The 5,578-nt window shown below is 32.7% G+C and overlaps 1 pseudogene; it reads left to right on the top strand.

Annotated features, from left to right (window-relative positions):
- The first annotated feature begins 1,815 nt into the window (after nt 1-1,815).
- On the top strand, nt 1,816-3,805 carry LOC116338253 (annotated as a pseudogene).
- The last annotated feature ends 1,773 nt before the right edge of the window (nt 3,806-5,578 follow it).

Here is a 5,578-nt window from a genome sequence, read left to right on the forward strand (position 1 = left end):
TAGTCGGTATACCCTATTCTTGCTGCCTACTGCGAAAACCCATTTCAACGTAATGTCTCGCGTCGATAGAATATAAAAAATCCCCTGACATGCATGAATTTGACGTGAACATTTGTTGATGGAATCTATTCCGTTAACATGAACATGCACATCAATCTTGAATTGTGAATAGAACACGCTTCAAAAAGTTAAGCGTTATTTTTGTTGTTGTTGTTGTTGTTATTTATGCTGCATTTGCGATGCCCAGCGAAAATCAGCAACAAAAAAATGGCAACGGCGACTGCCGCCGTAGGGTTGAATAACTCTAGTATATTGAAAATAACATGTGTAAATAGATGTGTCTTCCTTTCTCATGACTGAACATATACGAGAGTGTGTGCTATCGTGTACAAATACCTGGAGTACCATACAAATTTCAAGCCATAGCATAAAGTTTATGTAGTACAAAAAATCATGATTTTCAGAGACAGATAGAGAGAGAGAAAGAAAAGGAAACAAAACGAATCAAGTGGAATGTGGGAAATGTTGGCAATACCTTCGGTTCTTTTTAGAAAAATTAATAGATAATTTTGATGGTATGTGTTTCAGGCAACCGCTTTCAAAAAAAACTTTATTTCAATAAAAATTAAGTTTGCTATCACACATGTTTGAGTTCCGGACAGTTCGGTTTGAGTAAAATGTGAATTATCTGTGAAGTAAGCAGTAAAAAACCGACATTCTGGAGCCATAATGCTACCTTGTGGTTTAAGCCCATTTATCTGTTGTTGTTTTTTTTTTCCTTGTACTCTTCGTCTTTACATTTCAAATGTGCATATTGTTCACTTCGATGATGGGTCTTTCTCTGATGTTTTTTTTACAACATTTGGAAAACAATTCATCTTCAACTCATAATAATACATCAAAAGCAATGAAATAATTAACAAAAGAGTTTTACACTGAAAATATCTTCATGAGATTCCGGACATTTTATTACGTTCAAGTATGAGTATATCAAGTATGAGTATATATTTGCAATAAGATCTAGTATGATTGACATTCTAATCTACTGAAAGGAATGCAATTTATGACATTTTTCCTATTTAATGAAGTGACATATCCAACATATGGTTTCAACTATTTCAAAAAAGGTTTTAATCTATTTTCAACATTTTTATAGACGACTGTAGTGCCACAAATTTTGAAAATATTACGTTAATGGTATTTTAAATCGCCATAGACCATAGGTTACTTGAAGTTGGGATGCTTTCTCCCATTCCTAAGAAAAATAAATGATGGTTTATGAGGATTAAATGAATTAAATTTGAATAAGTTTTTTATGAAGTTGTTCATGTTCAACTTTTATTTACTCAAAATGGAAGACGAGTTTTTATCTCAATTCATTCTAATTATTAATTAACAATTGAATGCTCTATAATAAAAACAGATTATTAAACAGTTCTATGATCAAAATAATAAGTTGTTGTTTAATAAGCAGATTTATTTGCGCCAAAAAAGTCGATTTCATTGTTTATTTTTCATACACGAATATATTCTTTTAACTTAATGATATATCTCGAAGTGTTTCTCTGAAATATGTAGAAGTGAATAAAATGTGTATTTTCTTTAAACATTTGCAAATAATACAAAACTGAATAAATAAACGAAACTCGTTTGATGCCAATCTTACATACGTAGTAACTGATAATCAAATAAGAAAATGATGTAGTAGGATGTTTGGGCACTGAATAATGTAAACGAAAAAAATCTTTTGTGATCATCTCAAGAGCCTTCCTATAAAAGACGAAGAAACTCTGAAAAATATCTCATTCATTATCAATTCATTGGAAGTTGAGCTTATATAAAAAGTTTGTATTCCACTATTCACATTTCTTGATACTCACAATTGAATCGTTGCGGCGAAAGAGTAGCTCTTATTTTTCTCCAAATAATACTGCAACATGAAGTTTTTTTCACACGGTTTATTTGTTGTAATACAACAAATAAACTATTCATAAAAAACCTTATGTTGCAGTATTATTTGGAGAAAAATAAGAGCTACTCTTTCGCCGCAACGATTCAATTAATAGTGATCGATATTGATAAAGAAGCCATAAGAAAACCATAGATTTATTGCCTAAATCGATAAAAAATAAAATTCACATATAGTTGGCGCTGTATTCTATGCAAACTTGTTTTCCGTTGCAACGGACTAAGTGGAAAGTATACGCTTATTAGATAGAATGTAGCGCCAACTATACGTGAATTTTATTTTTTTTATCATTTTAGGCAGTAATCTTATCGCTTCTTTTCTCTTTTAGTGCCTCGTTTGTTAATTACATTTTCAGTTTATTTCTTCGTGGTCACATTTGCCATTTTTTCCTCCGGGGTAAATTCAAACTCCCGATCAACTAAGTTGGCCCGCGAAAATGCCGAACCAACCGAATTTTCCCGTGAAATGTCGCAATTTTCGTCGAATTTGTATCAGGTGATTTTGAATTAAATTATTAGCAATTTTACCAAATGAATGATATATATTTCTCAATTGTAGCAATGTGCAAATTCAGCAGAAAATAAGAATATCATAATTTCGCCGTTCTCAATCTCAGCCGCGTTGACGCTTTTATCCCAAGCATCCGAAGGAACAACTTTTGATGAAATTAAAAGTAGCATGAGTTTGAGTGATGAAAAGGAAACGATTGCAAATCAATACTTGGAACATTATAAAGCACTTAGAAGCAGTGCGGGTATTTCATCATTTTCAGTTGCCAATCAAATCTATGTGCAAAGAGGTTATGCATTAAATAATGCATTTAAAAACAAAGCCGTTCAAAATTTCAAATCCGGCGTTCAAACGGTGAATTTTGCGAATAAAAATACCGTTCAAATTATCAATAATTTCGTTTCCAAAAAGACAAATGGAAAAATTAAACACCTACTCCAACGTGGTTCACTTCCTTCAAAGACTCGTTTTGTTTTGGTGAATGCCATTTACTTCATGGGAAGGTGGGAAAAGTAACTCTGGAATGGAAATACTCGTAAAGGAAACTTCAACGTAAGCGAGACGAAAAAATTTCAAGCCAATTTTATGCACATGAGTGATGAAATTCATTGTGCCGTTCTATCGGATTTGGACGCCAAAGCAATTCAGATGAAATATGCCAAATCTCACTTTTCGATGATAATTGTCTTACCCAATAGTCGCACCGGTTTGCCTGCATTAGAGAGCAAAATGGCCAATTACGATTTACAATCCATGAAATTTCATGATGAAGAAGGTGAAATCTGAATACCAACATTTAAAGCCGAATTTGAAATCAATTTGAATGATATTCTAAAGAATGTATGTCTTTGTTAAATTTCATAATTACCATTTGAGAATATTTTTTTCTAAATTTTTAGTTGGGAATTATTGAAATGTTCGGCGATGATGCGGACTTAAGTGGTCTTCTTAGGACAGACGAATCAATTAGTGTGACCGATGTGATTCACAAATCACATTAGAATTAGAATTTCCGAGGAAGGAACAGAAGCAGCTGCCGCAACTAGTAATTTCTTTCAATTTTAATTTATTCAATTTCTGTTATTTTTGAAATTATCTCCGTTGGTTTATATTATTCATTTCAGAAGTGAAAGGCGGAGGAGCAGAAGGACCCGAATGGTTCGAGTTTCGTGCGGATCATCCATTCATGTACTATATTTGGGATAATAATAGCAAATTTACCGTTTTTGCTGGCCGTATTACAAACTTCAAGTGAATAGCGCTGTTGTGTTGCGCAATACAAATTTAAAACAATTTGAATAAATTTATGTTTTTTCGAACTCATTACGCCTTGCTATGTTATTATTGTTTGACATCGACATTTGCGCTCAATAGCAGTGTTGGCAGCACTGACGTTCATTCTCTTTTCTCCGTATGTTTACAAAAAAGTAACTGACACTCAAGTATAAGTGACTTATAGGTATATAGTTTACATGGTATTTTTTATTGTATAAGGAAATGAAACGCATACATTTTTTTCCATCAAGACATTCTCAACGAATCAATTTCAAAAACAAGCATTTGTGATCGGTATGGATCAGTGGCGACAGTGTGATGATGACAGTTGTGAGACATATCAAATCGAATCAAAATTATTCTTAGTGGGTTTTTTTTCTCACAAATATAAACACATATAAACATTCATATGAAAATGAAATAGTTGTTCTTTGTGCTGACGAATTTTGAATTTTGTTGTATTCACACAGTGTATTCAGTTGTTCTCATTATAACCATGGTTTTCGAGATGAATTTTGCCGTCGTCATTTTGCATTTGATTCCTTTTTTGTTTTCAAATTTAAGAACATTTGTAAAATGACGACTGCAAAATTCATCGGCTTAATCAGTAGTTCATGGATGTTACTTACCCACCACAACGATTTTAAGCACCAATGATATTTTTTGACCATGATCTTCCGGGTCCGTTTTCCGAAATTTCACAAAAACTTCGATTTTGATGAACCTTTTGATAGCAATACTCACTGCCAATGAAAAATCATGGAGGTCTATTACTCTAAATCGATAGTCGGGGACGTAATATGCATGTTAGGGGTGTAATTCAGTATCTTTTGATCAATTCAAATTAAGTTGACCGAACTATTTTTTTTACATTTCATAGATTTTTAACCATTATCTACCGATCGGAGCAGATCGGAGGGTTTAATTTATACAATTTTTTTGAGATATCACTTTAGTTCACTCTATATTAGTTAGCTGGTGTCTAATGGACACTATTTAAGCATTTTAAATGCATGAATCCAGTCATAACATTGTATCGATGGCTATTCGACAATTGGAAAATTTTGAATTTTTTTGGATTTTTGTGTGACCACTATCTACCACTATAGATTCAGTATTGCTTATTTTTATGCTAAAATCTTGTAAAAAGAACCCAAAAAACACATTCTAATAGAAAAATCTATGTATTCACTAAAAAGGGTACACCTACCTCGAACAATGAAAATCTTGATAAAAACCAAAAATGTTAATTTTTGGGTAGACCAAAATATGTAAAAAATTGAAAACAACGTTACATTCGCCCAGGTAGTTATTCTAAATAGAGTCTAAATCACGTATTTACCATCATTTATGCAATATCTTATGTCCAAAGTGCAGTAAGGTGGACTCATTTTTTTAACTAAATGGCTACTATCATACCATGCAGCACCACGTGATCGACCAGCATGGTGACGTTCCCGGTACTCGAAGTCGAAGCTCTGGAAATCGTGGCCGCTCTGGAGGAGGCAATCGTAGTCGCCATGGACGCAATAGACTTAATCGATTTATCCAAGATATCGATATTCATTTATTTTTATTTGACTAAAGTAAAATAAACTTGCTTATCACTTTTAAGATCGACATGTTGGGCGAATCGTTGTGAAATTAAAATATGAGTTTCCAGAAATTTTATGTCGTTTAATTTGAAATGTGTGCATACCAGATCTTATTGAAAACAAGTATATCATTAGGGTGGCCCAAAAAAAAAAAAGTATTTAATTTTTAACATTCCAGGCCAGTTTTAGCATATTTGAGGCCTAAAAACACGATGTGGACCATTGGTTT

Source organism: Contarinia nasturtii, unplaced genomic scaffold (genome assembly GCF_009176525.2).
Source record: "Contarinia nasturtii isolate CC-2019 unplaced genomic scaffold, AAFC_CNas_1.1 Cnas_scaffold_350, whole genome shotgun sequence".
NCBI lineage: Eukaryota > Metazoa > Arthropoda > Insecta > Diptera > Cecidomyiidae > Contarinia > Contarinia nasturtii.